General features: G+C 49.5%; 1 protein-coding gene across 9 annotated transcripts in view; it reads left to right on the forward strand.

Moving 5' to 3' along the window:
* Tiam1 (TIAM Rac1 associated GEF 1) overlaps nt 1-20427 on the forward strand; it is a 401135-nt gene that overhangs the window by 60680 nt on the left and 320028 nt on the right. For 4 of the 9 annotated variants that reach the window (XM_010608611.3, XM_010608609.3, XM_033755950.1 and 1 more), the window contains exon 1: nt 20068-20109. The exons of 2 other annotated variants lie outside the window; for them this stretch is intronic. The gene's annotated coding sequence lies outside the window, so the exon portion shown is untranslated. Of the gene's footprint in view, nt 1-20047; nt 20110-20427 lie in introns of those variants that run through there. 3 more of the 9 variants (XM_033755949.1, XM_010608618.2, XM_010608617.2) reach the window with 3 other exon arrangements.

The following is a 20427-nucleotide window of genomic DNA, read 5'->3' on the forward strand; positions in this document are numbered from 1 at the left end:
AAAAAAAAAAAAAAAAAAAAAAGAAAGAAACAGAAAGTGGTGAGAAGTGAGTTTGAAGCGAGGAAGAGTATTTTGAGGAGGACTCATGGTGATGTCTTTTATTATAAAATTTTGAAAAAAAATTTTTTTTAAATATTCACTGTATTTTTCGATCACGTGTGTATTTCACTACTCTGTTTTTGGGCTGTATTTAGGGAGAATTGCACCTAGTAAAGTTTGAGGGTGCTCTTTTATATGTCTTGGTGCTGTAGCCCTGTTTTTGGTGCCATTTGTAAGGGGGAAAACAAATATACCTTGTACATTTTGTTTGGTTTGCCTCTCTTTGTAGGTACCTTTAGTAGGGGTGTGAGAAGTTGCAAGGAGAAATCCAGTGTTGCAGAGGAGTCACCGCTGATTAAAAGTGGCATTGCGGGTTGGGGCTGCGGCTCAGTGGCAGAGCTCTTACAGGGTCCTGGTTCCATCCCCAAGAAACTGCACAAAACATGGTGCCTGGTCTGTGACAAAGCTGTTTAGAGCCACGAGTGGTGATGGCCTACTGAGAAAGACTGAGAATGTGTTAAAATCCCTTGTATCGCTGGATGGTGAATTATAGCTATTGCTCCCACGTTTAAATGACAGAATTTGCGGTTGTAGCTTGAAAACTTGTCATCTTGAGATACTGACTGGGTCGTGTTACTAGAATGGGAGGCAGCATTTTAATGTGTTATTCACATCGGTTAAATCCAGAGGAACTCCACAGTCTTCGTTGCTTTCAGTTCTTGATAGGTCGTTTTCAGTGAGGCCATTTGTTAAAAGGCATCAAGGACCAGTTCAGTGGGAAGAAAGCCACCTTTCAAACTTGGAACGTTCCTGCTAGGGGCAACCGTTTAGAGAGCTTGTGGTCCAGCCCACTCACTGCTGAAGGGAAATCTGATGCCCAGCCTAAAAACAAGGGCTCTTCTGGGGACTCGATTAACAATTTATTTATTTATTTTTAGTACTGGGGATCGAACTTAGTACCTTGCACTTGTGAGGCAGGCGTAGTCCACTGAGCTAAATCCCCATTCCGGATTAATAATTTATTAAATTAGAGTCCTTGCTGTCCTCTGCTTCTTAAAGAGGTCCAACTGTGTATAGCTATGAGGCGAAAACTAAGTCTCAGAGAGGTTAACTGATTTGCCTGAAGACGCACAGCTAGGGAGCACAGGAGCTCAGGTTTTCTGGATGTCTAGAATATGATCTTTATGAGAAACTCCAGACACCATTCTCTAATTTAAATGAAGTTTTTCAGCTTGCTGTTTTCCCATTCATTTCCAGTATTTCGACCATAAAATGGAAAGGCAACCTCACTAAGAATTTCAGGGTGAGGGTTTCATGTCAGAGAAGGTGGTGGGGTTGAGGGAGTGAAATTTAGGGTTGGGAGTGCACCATTGCCAGCTCCACAAGAAAGGAAAAAGTAGATGTAGCGACGTGTCCCTTCCCGGGGAGCTCAGGAACCTGCAGGCATCACATCACGCCTCTTGCTCTACCAGCGAGTGCAGAAGTGAGCGGGCAACAGGAAACTGTGGGAATCAGGGCCTGCACCTGCTCTGTGGCCAGCAGGTCCCTTCGCACATGCGGGGTGGAAACCCTGACACTCCAAGCCATGGGTCCTTTTCAGGATTTATTGCTACCTTATGAAGCAGGTGTTTCCTCACTTTCCAGAAAAGGTGGCGGAAGCCTGGGGAGTTTTTAATTGGTCCAGTTCTGGGAATTGCAGGGGTGAAGCGAGTCTGGATTCCGCTTTGATTCCGCGTGCTGGCCCACAGTTTAGGTTACGTAACCCTTCTTTATGTTTACGTGTGATATAAATCTCCACTTGGACAGCTGCGAAGTGCTTTTGGCTGATTTTGTTGCTTCAGCTGTTGGAAAGGAATGGCTTTCATAAACAGAGAGGGAGTTGGATTTTCACGTTGTGAAAATTCATATTACAGAAGTGGGAAAGGTCATTACCACGGGAATCCCATTAATTCCCGAAGCAGTGGGTTCCAAATGAGTTGGCCTTGTCCTGGGACGGTCGTTATTTCTTCCTTTTTGGTACATATTTAGTGCCGCAATTGCTGCTGGGGTGGCTGGGAGTTAGCAGCCGCCTGTGGGTACCCACGCACGTAGTCAGTGCTTGTCTGGATTTGAAGTAGCAAGCAAGCTCTGGGGATTATTATAGGCTATAAAGAGCCTTGCTATCCCGAGGGTCCAGGGGTAGGGTAAGTGTGACGATATTAACTTGCAACTTGGGCCATTTAATGAATGCTTTCATTGCATTGCTTTCATTTCTAAGTGGAAAAAACCATGTTGTGGGATGATCCCATCTTCTCCTTCCTGAATGGTGTTGTTCTAAGCTCCCTCATCTTTCTGGAGTCTTGGGTACACTTTTTATCCAGTGTTAGCAGAGTGACTGTTGCACAGCGAAGGCCCCCCCCCCCAAGGAGGAGCGGGCCGTGGTCCGTCCCTGGTTCTGCCCGCGCCCGCGCTTGAGCTTTCTTTATCTATACCATGGCTCGTGGTCATTGTTCCTGAGAAAAATGGGGGGGGCGCGATAAAAGAGGATAGTCATTTCCTAAGCCCCAAATTTGGTGGCTTCAATCTAATCCATTCTTTTCCCCGTTCTGAGGCCAGCTGTCCAAAATCACCCCACTGGTTTCAGATCAAGGCATCGCCCAGGGTGGGGCTCTCTCTGAGCTGCCGAGTGTAAGTAAGAGAGAGAAAAACTTCAACTGCTCTCCAGGGTAGTTTTCCTCTGGGTCTTACAAGTGAGACCACCAGAACACAGATAAACAGGAGAGAAGCCAGTCCGTTTAATTTACTAATTTTCACATGCACATAGGCGTCCTCATGGGACCAGTGAAGACCCCCCCCCAAAAAAAAATGGAAAGCTTAAACAATCGCGTGTTGCTTATGAAGGGATGCACGCTCCTGAGTTGCTTTGTTTCTGGTGCCGGAGACCGAAGCAGGGTCATGCACATGGGGCGTTTAACTGCTAAGCTACACCTGGAGGAGATGCGTCTGGGAAATGCACCTTGAGGCGAGTTCCCGGATTTGCACACCTCAGAGTTACCGAATTTACGTGAACCTAGGGGCGGAGTCCGTTACCACTCATGCTACAGGGTACCACCTCTTGCCCTCAGCCTGCACCTTGGGCAACTGGCAGTACCTGTCACAGTGGTATTTGTGTATCTAAGCATATCTGAAAGTAGGAAAGGGACAGTAAACATGCTAGGTGATAGGAATTTCCGGCTCCGTTCTAATCCCATGAGACACAATTGGTCACTGACGTGTCGTTTCAGGGCACATGATTTTATGCGAGTTTGGACAGAGTGTAGTGAGCTGTAACAATGTGACAAGACAGCTCGAGCGAAAGCAGCTGTCTGTGGGGCAGAATGAGAAAGATACGGGTTAGTTTAATGAGGTCGGTATGCACAGATTTCTCTGCCCGGACTCCCTCTTTCTGATGAGAATATTTCCTTCTTTCTATGATGGAAAGGGCCCCTTTTGCAGGAAAGTCTGGTTTCCTGCCTTTGGGAAGAAAGGGCAAGTCAGAGCACCTTTCATGCCCTTGCTGTTTAGATATCTAACTCAAAATAGCACTTAGACCCCAGTAGTCTTCGGTGTGTGGCCGTGTAGCTCTGCGTCAGCCCTCACTGTGTTGCTTCCTCCTTTTCTGCTTGCACCTTTGCTTCTGTCGTTGTGAAACCTCCCTCATTCTGGCCAGAGAATGGTTTTGTTTTGGGAGGGGAGGCGTTGTTCAGCCTTCCATAGTGAGTAGTAATAGTACACTCACCCCTGGATGCCTGGGAGAAGATTGGTTCCAGGACCCCCAGGAGGACCAAATCCTGTGGATGCTCAGGCCTCGTATATGAAATGGTGTAACTAGTGGTGCCGAACCTGTGGCACGTGTGTCGAACCTGTGGCACGTGTGTCGCAGCGGGCTGTTTGTATCATGGAAATCTCTGACCCCAAACATCCTTCCATACGCTTTAAACCCTCTCCAGATTACTTACCACTCTGATACTACATGAGTCACTGTTATACGGCACTGTCTGGTGAATAATCAAAGAAAAAAGTCTGTATGTGTCCATTATGGATGCGTTTTTTCCCCAAATATTTTAAATCTGTGTTTGGTTCAATCTGGATGCAGAGCGCAGGGACACGGAGGGCTGGCTGCAGTGGCATCGTCTCCTGATCTTTTTATGTGGTGGGACTGTTTCTGAGTTTGTCTCCTGAGCTCCTGGGGTGCAGCAGGGAGCCATTTGAATCCGGTGCAGTCCCTGGAAAGATGCCCAGTGCACACTTATTGAGTCCATGTCTAAGCAGTTTGTGTTACGTTGCCCCAGCTTTCGTTCGGCTGTATTGACTCATTCATCTTTCCTTCTCTTTTCCTTTGGCGACTCCAGTTGCATAGGCAGCTGTGGACGGTTGAAGTTCACAAGGTTGGGATTTGAATTTGGTGGCTCTGATGAGGCCGGAGGACATCATGCCAGACGTGGTTAATTACACTTAGGAGTTTCCTTCCTTTCGGAGCCACGGGAAGGTCAGCTCTTGTGTCCCCATGGAGCCAGCGAAGACTCCTTCTGGCACACCAAACCCAACCCGTCCCAGTGTCTTAGAATCTGCTCTCGGACAGTGGCTGTGAACGGGAACCGTGGGTTCATGTTTTTCTCAGATCACCGCTCCATGGAGATCCTGACAGACGTGACTCATGCTGCAGACTTCCTGGGTGCTGCCGCCCCTGCATGTCTGAGCACAGAGTCGTGGCAGCCCGTAAAGTTGTTGATTTCACACTGTCCTTTCCAGTTCCAGAGGAGAGTCATTAGATTCACTCAGCAAGGTGTGCTGTCGCCATCCAGCTGTGCCAGGCTCTGAGAGGCTGGTGCAACAGAGCCCCTGAGCGGAGTAGGGTAGAGGTGAAATATCGGCCGTGGCCGCGGCGGTGGGCGTCTAGCAGGAGCAATACCGGCCTGGGTAGCCAGTGGAGTGCAAGTTGCCAGCCCGTTTCCAGTGTCTCATTCAGTCAGCAGTACGAGGGTTTTCCAAAGGAGCATGGCGTGATTAACCACTTTGCCGCTGGATCTGGGCGAGCAGAGGTTAGATGTGTGGGATCTTTTCTTTTTTCTCCAGTTCTAATTTTTTTCTTGGTACCTGTTTGCAGTACATAGTGGTTACATTCCTTATGGGGCATCGGCATGTGTGTGCAGCATATCTTAAATTCTTTCTTAATTCCCTTCCCCTCCTCTCTTTCCCCTCCCTCCATCTCTTAGTCCCCTTCCTTTCTGCAAAAGATCTATCTCCTTGTTTCCTATCATCTGTATTTTATGTTGCTCTTTATTTAAGCTCTGAGTTTCTCATTAAAAGGTACCGTGCACCACTCCAGCTTGTGTGTCTGATTCATTTCACTTGAAATTATAGTCTCAAGGTGCATCCAAGCTCCTACCCATGACCGAGTATATCCTTCTTTATGGCAGAGTAGTACTCCATTGTATATAAATACCTCATTTTCTTTACCATCTACCCAGAGTTTTCTAGATAGACAAAAGAACAGGGGAAGCCGGGCGTGGTGGTGCACGCCTGTAATCCCAGCACTTGGGAGGCTGAGGCAGGAGGATTGCCGAGAGTTCAAGGCCAGCCTGGTCTACCGGGTGAAACCTGTCTCAAAAAAAGAAAGAAAAAGAACAGGGGGGCATTCCAGGCAAACAGGGTGTGTGTGTGTGTGTGTGTGTGTGTGTGTGTGTGTGTGTGTGTGTGTGTGTGATGGGTGCTGGGTGCTGTGGACTCAGTAGTCAAGAAGGGGAACAGCTGGGAAATTGAGACTTGGGAGGAGTTTTCAGTTAGGGCAGAACAACCTTAGGCGTCTGTACAAGTGTAGTCTGTGAAAACTACCAGCAAAAACTGTGACGGTCACCAGACCAGCCCCCCACTCCTGCTTTTGTGTCCAGACCTGGAAGTGGGCCTGGAAGGTGCACGTCTGTGCGTGTCATGGATGTGAGGAGAATCAGGAGCAAGACATCAGGTTTCTGTCTCCCCAGCCACGGCCCCGAGCAGCTGCGGCCGGAGGTCTGAGGCCTGCAGAGAGGGGCCGGGGGGTTCTTGCTGCACTTGAGGACTGCAGCCCTGGGTTAGTGTCCAGAGGGTGGGAGGACTGAGGATGTGTCAGAACTCACAGCAAGATGATTTGCTGTTTTTTTTTACCTCCTAATTTAATACTTTCCAAAGCTGCATTCCTAACTTCCTCCTGCATTCCTGGCCCGAGGAAGAGGCTGCCGGTTCACCTTTGGGAACCTAGAAGCGAAAAACCTAGAACTTGCAAATTGTCTCGTTAAACCAGTTTGGTTGGATCATTGCCTTTTCGGTAGCAGACAGTTTTTTTTCTTCAGTCCTGGATTTGCATTGTGTTTGGGGGCAAATATTCTCTGATTGTACAGCAGTGATTCTGGTCTCAATTCGGAGTCTTTGATGAGGAGGTGGAAGGAACCGTGGGTGAGGAGAGGGGAGGCTGGGATCCGAGCAGTCCTTTAGGGGACATGCCGAAACCTTGTTTTTGTAACTAGGACAAGCTAGATTATAAAGAAAGCCGCCAACAGGCATGATGTGAGTTCTGATAAGAAATTCCTTTAAAACAAATTCAAAAGTTCATTTTCCTGATACAGGTGTATTCTGGCTGCTAAAAGGCTAATTTAGTCAATCTGCTTCCCACTAAAGTACCTGGGTATGGTGGCACACACCCGAAACCCCAGCACTCTGGGAGGCTGAGGCAGGAGGACTGCAAGTTTGAGCCCAGCCTGGGCACCTTAGTGAGCACCTCTCTCAGAACAAAAGCAAAAACAACCCCCCCAAAACAAAAGAACCCCCCACCCCCCTCCCAGTGGGACACAAGTCATTTGCTGGTTTATTTATTGCCAGTGTGACAATATTAAAAAAAATAGTGGTGGAGTAACTTCAGTCCTGTATCCCACACAGTGAAGGCGAGTGTCTTGTAAAAGCTTTTGTTTTGTGGCGACACTCTGGGTGTCAGTCTGCTTGTGGCCACTGCCTGACTGTCCTCCACTGTCTTCTGTGTCCCCGAGCTGGGACAGAATTTCATCGTCTCTGCCTGTCAATTCCCTCTGATTCTTCAACTTGATTTTCGAATTAGATTCTTGTAAAAATCTTTTTCTCTTGCCCTAGCAACCAGGTAAAAGCTTGGGGTTTTACTAATTGAAGACACTATCTCCTTGGTATTACTGTGTTTCTTCTTTCTGCTCTCCTTTCTCTGGAACTCTGGTGAATTTTGCTATTGGGTATAATCCAGCCAGGATCAGAGAGGCCGGTGCAAGGTTTTCAGGATTGTCACACACAGCGCGGGGGTGGGGGGTGGGGGGGTGGATGAACTCGGGACCTTGCACTTTTGAGGCAGGCTGTGGAACCACTAAGCTAAATTCCCAGTCCAGGGGGCAATAATTTTAACTGAGGCTTTCTGTACATTGCAAAGTGGCTTTAAGGGTCTGAAACTGGAGTGCCCATGAAACTACCTAATGAGAATTTCCCAGGACTTCGTTTCCTGGGGCTGCCCTGACCCGTGATGATAACCTAGGCGAGCTGAAATGATGGGCGATTATCCCATCCCTGTTCTAGAGGATGCACGTTCAGCATAACAGCACCAGCCCAGTGGGTTCCTACCGGGGGGCAGAATCTTCTTGTGCCGCCTCCCACTTCTGGTGATGACAGGCAGCCTGTGGCATCTGTTGACTTTGCAGCTGGATGGTCCCAGTCGCCCTTCTGTTGTCACCTGGTGTTCTCTGTCTGTGGGTCCCCTTTTTGTTTAGGACGCCGGGCATAAGGGAGTAAGGGGCCTTCACTTAACTGATCACATCTGCAAAACCTAGTCATGCAAGGTGAATGATTTCCGGGTAAGGTCACCATTATGGTCTGACCCAGTCTCCCTTGGCCTGATTAATGTGTGGACGCCTGAACTCTGGGGAGTGCCTCAGCGTGTGACTGTGTTCGGAAACCCTGCCTTTAAAGAGGAGCCTAAGTTAGACTGAGGCCCAGGAGGTGGCCCCTAATCCAGGCTGGTGAGGCTTCTCATGAGGGGACCCTGTGGAGACCCTGGGGAGGGTCACACCCAGAAGGACGCAGGGTGTGTGAGGGCGCAGGGGGGAAGGTGGCATCTGCCACCTGGGAAGGGAGCGCTCGGCACGGTCATCTCTACTGCTGTCTTGGCCTCCAGAACTGGGCCACAGTGAACTTCTGTTAACCATGCCACCTGGGCCGGGAACCTTTATGGTTGTCCCGGCCAGCTGGTTGTGCCATCCATGGACACCGAGGCTGAAGGCTTCCGTGGGTCTTTTTGAATTCAATGCATGGCACCAGGATTGCGTTGCCTTTCACGAGAGCAGACCCTTGGGTGAGTGGGCCTCATAAGAGTGCTGGATCTGGCCCTGGCCCGTGGACAGGGGTCGCTCTTCACCTCTTCTTTTGCTTGGGCATGAAGAGACCTGCTCTGAAATAAACAAGGCAGGAGGGAGGGAGGCGTCGCCATGGGCTGACTCACACTGAGATTCCTCTGGCTCTTGGCTGCACCTGGGAACCAGAGCAGGAAGTGGGGCTGCAGGGAGAGCCGCCTGTGGTGCTGGTTTCTCCTGCAGACAGGACACAGGACGCAGGGCTGGCCCTGCTGCTCACCTTGCCCCTCTTCCTGCTGCTTCCCGCGCCCATCTCAGAGGATGGGGCAGGCGGAGGGCCGAGGCGGGGGCAGAGCGCGCTGCCACACGCCTGGTTATTTTTGCTTCCTGCCTGGGTGTGGGCGTTTGTGTTGACAGCGGCAGGGGAGGCGCAGTGATGGGTGCTGGGACACTCGGGTGCCCGTGGAGCGGGTGGGAGGTGGTGCCGGTGCCAGGCAGGTGACTCTGCGCTCACATGGCCCTCGGGCGTGCCCAAGGGCTCTGCAGGGGAGATCCGAGTGTGCATCTCTGTGCCAGGGCCTGTCTGCTTCTGCACAGGGCTCTCTGCACCCAAGGATGCTGTCCCCTGAGAGGGTGCTTCTACCTGGGGTGACCTCTGCCATCTGTGCAGGAGAGGTTTGGGGGGCAAACCTGCCAGGGGGTGCTCACCGTTTCGCATAATCTTCACACCAGCGGTGCAGAGACACTCTAGGTGTGTTCACATGCACATCATTAGGAAAGTCGGATCACTCCTCCGTGACTGGGGTCTCATGTCTGCCTGGCTGCACTGAGAAGCATGTGAGGCAGAGCGGGTTATGGTGGAGCACGCCGGTCATGAGCTCAGCACCCTGGGAGGCTGAGGCAGGAGGACTGCAGGTTCGAGCCCAGCCTAGGCCACTTAGTGACTTAGCAAAAGAGAACCAAAAAACAAAACACAACAGGACACAGCGTGACATGACACAACATGACAAAAGAAAGCAAATGACAAGACAGGACAAGGCAAGGCAAGACAAAATGAAACAGCAAAATAAAACGTCTTGGGATGTAGCCCAGTGTGATGCCCTTGGGTTCAATCCCTGGCACCTCAAAACCTGTGACAACGTGTGTTCTCTGCAGTGCGTGGTGTGTGTGTGTGTGAGGGGCAGGAGCAGCCGAGTTTGCTGTACATCTTGCACTGTCACCCCCAGATGCAAGAGTGTCCTCATTAGTTTCAGAAATACCTCCTGGGGCATTGAGACCCAGGTCCCTTCCGGTTGGGATCGCAGCTGTAGCTAAGGGACCTAGCCTGAGAGAGCCCAAAGCAGAGGCTGAGGTTAAGAGGTCAGGATCATAAGTAACTAGGTGGTTAGAAAGTGAAGATGAAAGTCTACTTCTTTATATCTCTGTCACTGTTCCTGACTCCGAGGAAAGAGAAAAAGAATCCCAACCCATGACTTGCTGCATTCCATCCTGTAGAGGATGTGATGTAGGAAGTTCACCCTCACAGGTCGGGGGCTAGGAGTCAGACCGGGGTGTTGGCAGGGCCCCTGGTCCCTCTGCAGGGAGGCGAGAAGACTCTTTTCCTGGCTCTTGCTAGCTTTTTCTGGCTCTCTGTCTCTATCTTTCCATGTCCTTCTTCCCAGGGTCCAACATCCTTGGTTTTGTAAGGATACCAGTCATTCAAACAGAGCCTGCGCTGGTTCCCCATGGCCCCATCCTGACTTGGTTGCATCTGCTGAGATGCTGACCTGGGAAGCTCACTTGCACAAAGTTCCAGGAGTTAGGATTTCCAACAGATCTTTCTTTGCTGTTTGTCTTTTGTGATACTGGAGGCTGAACCCAGATCCTCCTGCATGCCCTCTGGCTCTCTACCATTCAGCTACATCCCTAGTCCTCAGCATAACTTTTGGAGGCACAGAATCCAACCCACAGCACCGATGAGTCTCTGGACTGTCACTTTCTTGTTTTTTTTTTTTGGTACCAGGGATCAACCTCGGGACCTTTGTACTTGCAAGGCAGATGGTGGTACCACTGAGCTAAATCCCCAGCCCTGGACCATCGCTTTCAAATGCTGTCCCCATAATGAGGCTGGTGTCAGAGCTGCTACCTGAACTTTACCATTGTTTGCCTGTGTCAGATACATGCCTGTGAGCCCATCCCTGTCTGTTGGCCTCCCTAGACTAAAAGCCCTAAGGTGACGGGCATCATGCCCAGTCTAGACTGTCCCCGTTACCTAACCCTGGGTTTAGTATACTATATAGCTTCTAATTAATAAATAGTACTTGAATAAAAATTTTTGATGAATTGTAGTTATAAAGAAGTATTTAAAGCGGAGGACCTCCAATCCCCAGACCACTGACCAGTACCACTCCACAGCCGTTGGGAACCAGCCACATAGTGAGTGGCCACTGCAGGAAGCTTCATCAGTATTTATAGTCGCTCCCATCTCTTGCTTACCACCTGAGCTCCTTCCTCCTCCTGTCAGATGAGCCCAGACACTAGATTCTCACAGGGGCACCAACCCTCCTGTGAGCTGTGCATGTGAGGTTGCAAGTTCCTTTGAACCATCTTGAAACCAATCACATCCCCTCCTATGGAAAAACTGTCTTCCAGGAAAGCAGTCTCTGGTACCAAAAAGGTTGAGGACTGGTGTGTTAAATGATACATGTGTACCTTTAAAAACTTCAAAATAGGTTTGCTGTATGATTCAGCAGTTCCCCTCCTGGGTATATACCTGTTGTGGTTTGGGTCTCAGAAGTCCCCCAGAGGCAGCTGCTGGGCTTTCAGGCAGTGACTGGACCGTGATGGTGCTCACTGTAGCTGAGTGGGCTGTGAACAGGTGGAAGGGAGTAAGTCATGGGGCGCGACCTTTGGAACTATATCCTATCCTAGCCCCTTCCTCTCTGGCTGTTTCCTTCTGTCACCACCCCCAAGCCCCATGGGGTGAGCTGCTATGCTCTATCGCATGGTCCCCACCATGATGTTCTGCCTCATCTCAGATCTAGAAACAGTGGACTCCAAGGACCATGGACTGCAGCCTCTGAAACCTTGAACTGAATCCCTGCCTCCTTTAATAGCCTTCCTCCGGCATTTTGTGACAGGAGTGGAAAGCTGACTAGCACAACACCCAAAGAAGTGAAAGCAGGGACTTGAAGAGAGTATTCGTTTGGCCATGTTGTAGCGGCCTTACTCCCTGTGGCCAAAATGTGGAAGTGATCCGAGTGATTAAGGGATGAATGCAAGGTGCAGACCTACCTACAAGGGAGAAAATTTTGACATATACTTACGGCATGGATGAACCTGGAAGACGTTATGCTAAGTGAAATAAGTCAGTCAGTACATGATTTCACTGATACGAGGCCTCTGTAGTAGTCAGATTCAAGGGAGTTAGGTTGAGTGGGTGCAGACCTTCAATTTTGCAAGATAAAAGTTCCTGGAGGTGAATGCCAGAGATAGTTGCACAACAATGTGAATGTCTATAACCTTCTGAATCGTGTATTTAAAAAGGGTCAAATGGCCAATTTTATGCTATACTTATTTTATCATAATTTAAAAGAAAGATGCAGGAGAATGCAAAAAGAAAAAAGGATGCACTAGACTGACACGATGTGTGTTTGTGACAGAGCTAGTTTAGCAAGTGTGGGCAGGAGGAAGGGAAGGGAGATCAGAGGGCGGAGGTGGCCCCAGCAGTTGGCCATTCGATTCCTGCTATGAAGAGTTGGACAGGGCCAAAAAAAAAACCATGAGGGCGGCCACCGCTGCCTGTGTTGTCACCGTTGTTTGCCACAAGCTGTGGGACCTTGGATGAATCAATCCTGGGGGAGATCAAACTCGGGGCCGTATGCATGCTAGACAGGCCCTGGAGCATCGGGTCACATTCCTAGCCCCAGACGAGGAGACTGAATGGTTAAGTGGCTTGACCTTGTGGTTACCCAGCTAGTTAGTGGCTCAGTCGATTGACCGGCTTGTTCTTTGTTCTGCACCATGGAATGTAGCACTGCGTCCAGGAATTTGTCCTTCCTTGTATCCCAAGTCCCTTTATGACAAGGATGGTATCTTTTTATTTTCAGTACTTTTATGTCTCCAGGGCACACACATTTTGTAGAAGGCACTCACTGATTTCTTGAAAAGGGATCATTCCTGTCGCGCTGTGTCAAGGGAAGAGTAGCTCTCATGCTGGGATCACAGCGGTCCAGCTCTTAGCTGCTGGGGAGAAAGGTCAGGTTCCTCAGGCTCTGGACTGAGCGGAGTTATTAGCAAGTATGGGGTCCTGCGGCAACTGAGGGCCAGTCTGTCCTACACAGACATCAGAAGAAAAAAGTGGTCCTGCATTGTCCCCTGTGGAACTGACTCACTGACTCACTGGGGACATTCCCCTGGGGAACTCGCCTGTGTTCCACCGTCGAGGCTGTGGAAGTTTTCATGTTGTGGTCTTCTCCACACTGAGCAGAGGAGAACTTCAGTCTGAGCCACCACATGGCTTTTGGTTCTTGCACTGGCAGTTTCTTTTTTGGTACCAGGGATCGAATTTGAGTCCTTGGGCTTGCAAGGCAGGCGGCAGAACCACTGAGCTAAATCCGCAGCCCCTTTGCACTGGCAGTTTTGAACTCAGAGGAGTGGTGCCTTGTTCTCAGGATGGCTTCTGAAATGGCCAGGTAGAGATCTTGCACCATTCAGAGCCACTTTTTTTTTTGGTACCTGGGAATGAACTCAGGCCCTTGCGCTTGTGAGGCGGGTGGTAGAACCACTGAGCCAAATCCGGCCCATCAGACCCCCTTTTTTTTTTTTTTTTTTTTTTTTTTTTGGTTTTTTGGTTTTTTGAGACATCTCACTATGTAGTGAGACTGACCAGGAACTCACTATATAGTCCAGGCTGGTCTCGAACTCACAGCGATCCTCTTGCCTCAGCCTACTGAGTTCTGGGATTACAGGCGTGCACCACCACGCTGGCTCTAGAGCCACTTTCTTGAACAGTGTAAGAATGGGTTACTCCCAAAGGATTTGGTGGCCACGCCCACTCTCATGACCTTGAATTTATGTCAAGATGGGATGAGACCTACCTTTGCCTGCAAATGAAGCTGGGCCGGGGGGGTGGGGTGCTGTGCGCTAGGGTGGCCTAGCATGTTTGTGAGCAAGCAGGAACCTGTGATTCTCCCAGCAAGTCAGGACACCCAACATGCCAGCCATTCACTTGCTCATACCCAACATGGAGAAGGTCATGCATCTTTTGGAAGATTAGGCTGTGCTCACTTTAGGACTGGGCAGGGATTGACAGGTGAGAATGAATCTTTATTCACCTGCAGGGGATATCTGATAAGCATTACAGATCTGCTCAGGGGAAGTGGATAGACTGGTCCCAACCCTTGCATCAGAATATCTGAATATTTAGCCCATTGAGGCATTGTTAGAATTTTGGAGTTGGAAGAGGCCATCATCACTCAGCCCCTACATTTGATACTTGAAAAAGTGTGAGTGTTGGGTGTGTACCTTGGTTCAGATTAAATTCTTCCTCGGTGTTCCCGAGGTAGTGCATCATCATCTGTGCTGGGTTTACTGGTCTCCTGCTCTGGCAGCGTCCTCAGGAGGCTGAAGAGATGGAAAGTCAGTCTGTAAGAGACCTGGGACATGGGAAGGGGGCAGAGCAGAGGCGCGGACATAGATTCCAGTGATACGTTAAGTGCTGAGCTTGAAGTCCTCACACGCGGGCTCCTTGGGACACCAGGGATGCGGCACGTTGGCTTCAAGCTCTGAGATCTTGGTTTCTCTTGTGAAGAGTCTGGGGTGATCAGAGTGTGTTCACAGTGCCCAAACTCACGAGAACAGACACGGGCAGCCTTTCCAGGAAGGGCTCCTGCCCTTCTTGCCTGAGTACCAGTGAATGGGGTCATCCCTCTGGGGGAAGCTGGGAATTGGGTGGGTTGCACCCTTCAAAGCTTAGTCTTTTTTTTGGTACCGGGAATCAAACTTGAGACCTTGGACTTGTGAAGCAGGTAGCAGAACCACTGAGCTAAATCCCCAGCCCTCAAAGTTTAGTCTTAGATCATTTTTCTTCATAATTGGTTTTCTTATCTTTGTTACTGCACATGTGTAAGACTTGACTGTCGTACTTAAAGTGGACCCTGACCAGTAAGGTCTCTTTGAGTGTTCATTTTGTCTGCTTGTGTGGGGTTGGGCCTGAGCTGTGAACAGGCTTCCTTCATGCCTGTGTGTTCATGACGGGCAGGTGGAGGGAGGCAAGGGGTGGCCAGCTGGGATGGAAAGTAACTGGTTTGTGATTATTTCCCCCAGTGTTCGATTTTCTTGTCTATTATATAAGCAGAGGGCCAGAATGGTCTCCAGCAATGAAATACTCTTAAGATTCCTGAGCGCTTCTGTCTTGAGATATTTTTTTTCCTTCTCTCCAGATTTGAATTGGCTCCAATTCAAGAAAAGTTCATCATCCTAACTCAAGGAAAAGACTTGAATGTGCGTGTTGCTTGGCTTGACTGATTGCCTTTCCCTACATTTCCTTTGCTTTCCCTTAGATGGAGACGCTCTTAAGCAGAGATGTGGCAGGCGGCCAAAACTGGAGGGTTCAGCCACTTGGATTGGCAGCCCTTGAATAATTAGGATCTGAGTAGAAAGGGAAACTACGCAGGCATGAAAAGGTGCTCTCCAGGGTGAACCAGGAAGCCGAAGACAGATGATGGGGCCACAACGTCTTAGGACAGCTCCCTGAGTGAAGCAGAAACTCCTCCCACCTGACCCATTGTCTAGGCACCACGGTATGTTAGTTGAAATCCGACCCTGAGTTCTGCTTTCCTAGTGCATGGTGCTGGCCCAGATTTAGAGAAGGGAAGCAGGGAGACCATGGGTGGGTGAGTCATTTTGTGGCGATGGTGGTAATTGACATAGAAATCAGTGCCTCCCTAAAATTGCTTCCTTTCTGGCAGAGGTGGTGAGTTCCAGTGTCCCCTCTGGAAGTTTTCCCTTTACTGTTTTCTAAGGTGTGTCACCTGGCAGACTGGTTTGGCGACCTTATTACAACTGGGGCTGTTGAGTTATTAATTGCACAGCTGAATTTCGTGGCACTGGAACTTTCTCCTAAGCTTTCAAATACCTAAGTGGAGCTGGAAATCCTGGTGGACTGGCGGTAGGGATAATAACTGAGCCTCCTGGAGCGGTGTCCGCATTCCCAGGAGACCTGTTGGATCCATGTTTCTGAGCAAATGGTGTCTTTTTGGTGGGTGGAAATTGCCTCACGAATTGGGTAGATTTCAATGAGAATGCCGGTTTTGTGTTGCTGGGATACCGGGTTCACACGGAAGACTCTGAGTTTGGGTGACTTTGGTTGGGTGAGTCAGTCCCAAGAATTACTTCCTGTCTTCCTAGCTATGGAAACATCTAGAAAAGTGATTTTCTGGTTTGAATTGACCCTTTCCCCCACCTCTTCTTGCCAACTGGATTGGCCTGTGGTTTGCTCAAAGCAGATTGTCTAAGCTCCTTCTCCCTCTGCCTTTGCCAACAAGTGGCTGAGAGAGCAGTGTTTGAGGGGCCTGTGGAAAGGAGTTTGTGGAAAGGTTTGTGTGTAGACGTCCCTCCAAAGCCTCATGAGGTCCTAGGTGGGACTTCTTGAGAGGTGACTGGATGTAGAGTGTGTGATTGATTCCTGGTGCAATGCTGGGATTAAGGGTGTGTGATTACGCATCTCCACTGACTGGTTTGGCACCACCCTAATCCCGGTATCCTAGATAGAGTATGAAAGGGGCACAAAGACTCCGCAAGGTCCCTTGTTGCTTTTGCTCCCTTGTGGACACTATGAACTGTTTCTCCTCTGTGACACCCCTCTGCCATGTGCCTTAAAGCCAGCCAGTTATGGACTGAAACCTGTACAAATTGTGAGCTAAATAAACTTTTCCCCCATTGAATTTTGAGTGTCAGATGTTTGGTCTCAGCAATGAGGAAAAAGTACCTAACAGGTGGGAACAAGCCTCTGTAGTGGTGGGGATGCGGTCTTGACCTTCTGGGTTGTCTCTGAAGGTCATTCTTCCGCTGGGTCCTCATATCCCTCTGGGAAGCCTGAGCAGCCCAAAATGGCGGCTGCTTCCAAGACGGTACTCACCTTTGTCCTTTTGCAAAACCGTGTTACTGAAGATAGCGTTTCCTGGGGCATTATTATTAATATTTATAACAGTCTTCCATTTCCTGAGGCCAGTCCGAAATACTCCTTAAAAGGAATGGGATGGGGAAAGGAAGAGACATTTGTTTTCTTGGGGTCCTATGACAACATACTATATACTGAGGTCCTTAGTACTTTTTTGGGGGGGGTACCGGGGATCAAACTCGGGTTGTTGCACTTGTGAGGCAGGTGGTGGCACCACTGAGCTAAATCCCCGGCCCCTGAGGTCCTTGAAACAGCAGTTTAATCTCACAGTTCTGGGGTCTGGAATGTCCAAAATCAGTGTTCACAGGATAGGTTCTGCTCCCTGTCCCGTACCCAGGACGGCTGTCCCATGTTTCTTCAGGCTCCTGACTGTTTTCCCGCAAACCTTGGGGTTCCTTGGACGACTCCGGAGTCCGCCTTCTTCATCGCATGGGTGTCCTCACTCCGTGTACCTGTGACTCTCCTGACTTCTTTTAAGGACATAACATGTTGGATTATAGGCCCGGTCTGCTCCAGGATGGGCTTAGCTTTCATGCATGTGCAGAGACCCTATATCCAAATAATTTAAGGTGCTGGTGGTTGTAACTTCAGCCTTTGGGGGTCCCACTCAGCCTGCGACGGATTTGTGTACTGAGCCCAACGTAAGCTGACAAGGGACAGAAGCCTCCTTTGCCAAGAGTCTGCTGTACGCAGAAGCTGTTTTAGGCATTTGGACTTTAACTGTCAGAAGGTAGATATCCTTATTTCCATTTCACAGATGACAAGACTGAGTCCCAGATGTTAAGTACTGAGCCACTCACACAGAAAAGCAGGCTGCAAGTGAAGTTTCTGACAGCCAAATGTTTTTTCCCTTCTTTTCTTTTCTTTGCTGTTGCCCGTGGCCGACAGGTGTGTGGGACTTCTTGGAGCACAAGAGTAGTGTGCCCCATGGGGTGAGTATACACTCATCTTTTGTTAGTGTTAGTAATGTTGGTCTCCATTGTCTGGGCTTTCCTTACCTCCCGTCCTGCCTTCTCCCTGCCCCCTAACCCTTTTGCGAATACCAACATCGATGCCATTTTGCGTACAGCATTCATGGCAGCTCTCAGATGTGCCTGACCAGTGCTCCCGAAACACCACAGGCTCAGTAATAACCGGGCTGAGCTTACAGCTCTGAGCGTGGCTCTGGGGCTCCTCAAGGGACAGGGCTGTATTTCCGGGGCCTCTGCCTTGTGTTCTGACCACTGGAACACTAGACGACTTGCCACTTTCTCAGTGTGCCTTTCCAGATAGCAGCAGCTCGGTCCCCCTGTTTAATAGACGGGGCTCGAGGCAGGCAAGAAGGTGCATTTCTCTATTCCGAATTGGTGGTTGTTGGAATCATCTACGATCATGTTGGAAAACTCATGAAAATATCGCACGGATCCAAGATTCTCTTTCTTCAGACTGGCTTGTGGGCTGTCTCTTCAGGGGAGGGCGGCTGTCTGCATCACGGGAATGGCTGCTCATACTGGGGCCCGCCCTGCTCCGGAGCGGGTTCCCACCAGCCCCCTGTGCTGTCTCCTGGGCTTCACAGGTGTGGCAGTCAGGTGGAGGACAGAGCGGTGTGACAGGTGATTAAATCTTAGAACGAACAGGGTCTGCTTGGGGACAGGACTATGGGGAATCGTCTGTTGTAAGTAAATCACATAATTTGTTTTATGAGAAAATTCTATCCAGTTCAGCCTGAAACTTGATAGAACGTGCCTTTCCAAGTCCCCAGCTTTCCTTGTCTGGAATGAGCCCTTTCCAAACAACGCTCCAAGCCCAGTGGTTGATGGGGGTCAGCTGGGCAGCGCCCTGCCAGGTGGTTTAATTCCCATTTCTTTTGTTTCTTTGGTTTAAACTGCTGCAGCCTATGCACTGTGCGCTATTCCTTTCCTCAAACCTTTCTTTCAGAGTAATTTTATTTTGTTTATTTATACTTTGAACGGGCAGCTGTGTAGTCACATGACTCAAAACTGAAAATACACAAAAGTTTGTAAAGTCTGTCTTCCTCCCCTCCCTCGCCTTCGGTTGCCCTTTCCCCTCTAGGAAGGGAGCTCATAGTACCAGTTTCTTATGTGTCATTACAGGTATATTATGTACAGATGACTGGGCATCCATGTTTGCATGTATCTTCCCCAACCCTTTCCTCCCCACTTGGCAACAAAATGGCAACATATTCCATCTGTCCCATCCTGTATCATTCTTTAAAACCTAGCATACTTTGAAGTCGTATCAATATATAGTTTCTTCACTCTTGTAATCACTTATAGACTAGGATGCACGCCCTTTACCCACATCCCTCAGTTTGCATTTTGTGTTGTTGGCCGTGTGTACAGCTCTCTCTCGTGTATAGAAATCCTCCTCCCAACGTTTACACCTAGCGCATTTATCCGCACAGGCGCCGTCTTTTCGGACCTATTTAGGAGCATACTGGGGACACCGTATCCCTTTGCTATTCAGTGTGTCGTCTTAAGAACGAGATGTCTTTGCACTTAGTCGCGTGCACGTCCTCGGCGGCACTTTTCTCCAGGGCTTATTTTATGTTGTACGCGGGTATGCATTTTTGCTGATGTTTTGATCTCGCCTCAGTGACTTCCCGTAGGAGCAGCAGGGGAAGCAGGTTGGTCGGTTCTTATCAAAGTAGGAAGTTGTTCCTTCTTGGATCTGCCGCCCTGTCTCACCCGCTTGTGTCCTGTCCTCCTGCTTGTGCTGGGGGAACTAGGGGCAGGCGTTTCCTCCGTCCTTGGTGATCATTTGTGGAGGAAGCAGGAGGCAGGGGGAGCCAGCATTTTAGGCCTGTTGTGTGCTCTGTGCTCACAGAGGCTGCAAAGAAGAATTACGTATAATTGCTGCCCACAAGAAGCTTAGTGCAGCGTAAGAAATACTGGCGATGCCGCCAACGCCGTGCTGGCCACACTTGCGCCCGGATTTTGCAGGAGCCTCTGGCTTCCCTGATTCCCCGATCATTGCCCTCGCCGTTGCAGGATTCGTCGGTCCCAAGCATAGCCAGACCTTCTAGCCCTTTGCAGCGTATCATACCAAGGCAGGAGCCTCAGCCTGGCATTGGACTTGTCAGGCGCTGCCATCTGTCCGTCTTCAACCCTCAATCTCCCTGTGCACAGCCGCACTCCTCCCAGCTGCGTGCTGTGCGCTCTTCTCAGAATTCGTGAAGTTGTTCTGTTCTTACCTGCATGGAAGCCGCTGGTACTGTCTGAAAAATACCAGTTTACCTGGCTTCTTCCATCTTCGAGTTCATTTCCAGCGCCCCTTCTCTTTCATAGCCTTTCCTGAAACACGGTTTGAGCCGATCTCATCCTCACTCAAAGCCCTCTCTCATTTCATCCTTGTTCGATCATCCATTGTCTGTGTCCCTTATGTTGTGCGTGAGCCCATTTAACTGTCTCCTGACCCTCCCTCCTTAGGTTGTAGAACCTTAGAAGGTTGAGTTTATCCTTTTTCCTAACTTCCCCCGTTTTCTGTGTTCCAGAAAGAGTTCATCCGCGGCCGCTTGGTTGTATCTGTAGTGTGGCAGAGACCGCACCATTCCTGGTATGTAGTTGGCGCTCAGATGTGTGCAAGATCAAGTTTATAAAGGCAAGAAGGTCACCGGGTGGTTTCAGTGGGTCTTCGATGTATAAAGTACCAGCCAAGATGTGGGAATTCGTGTGCAACTTAAACAGCTTCACACTTGATCTTAACCAAAAGGCTGAGAAGTGACCACCTTAACTTCATTTTCAAAAATGCATATTCTGGCTGGACGTTGTGGTGCATACCTGTAATCCCAGGGCTCTGGGAGGTCAAGGCATAAGGAACACAAGTTTGAGCCCAGCCTGGACAACTTGGTGAGACGCTATCTTCAAAAAAAAA

The sequence above is a fragment of the Fukomys damarensis genome, unplaced genomic scaffold, assembly GCF_012274545.1.
Source record: "Fukomys damarensis isolate Sample0158 unplaced genomic scaffold, DMR_v1.0_HiC HiC_scaffold_24, whole genome shotgun sequence".
Lineage (NCBI taxonomy): Eukaryota > Metazoa > Chordata > Mammalia > Rodentia > Bathyergidae > Fukomys > Fukomys damarensis.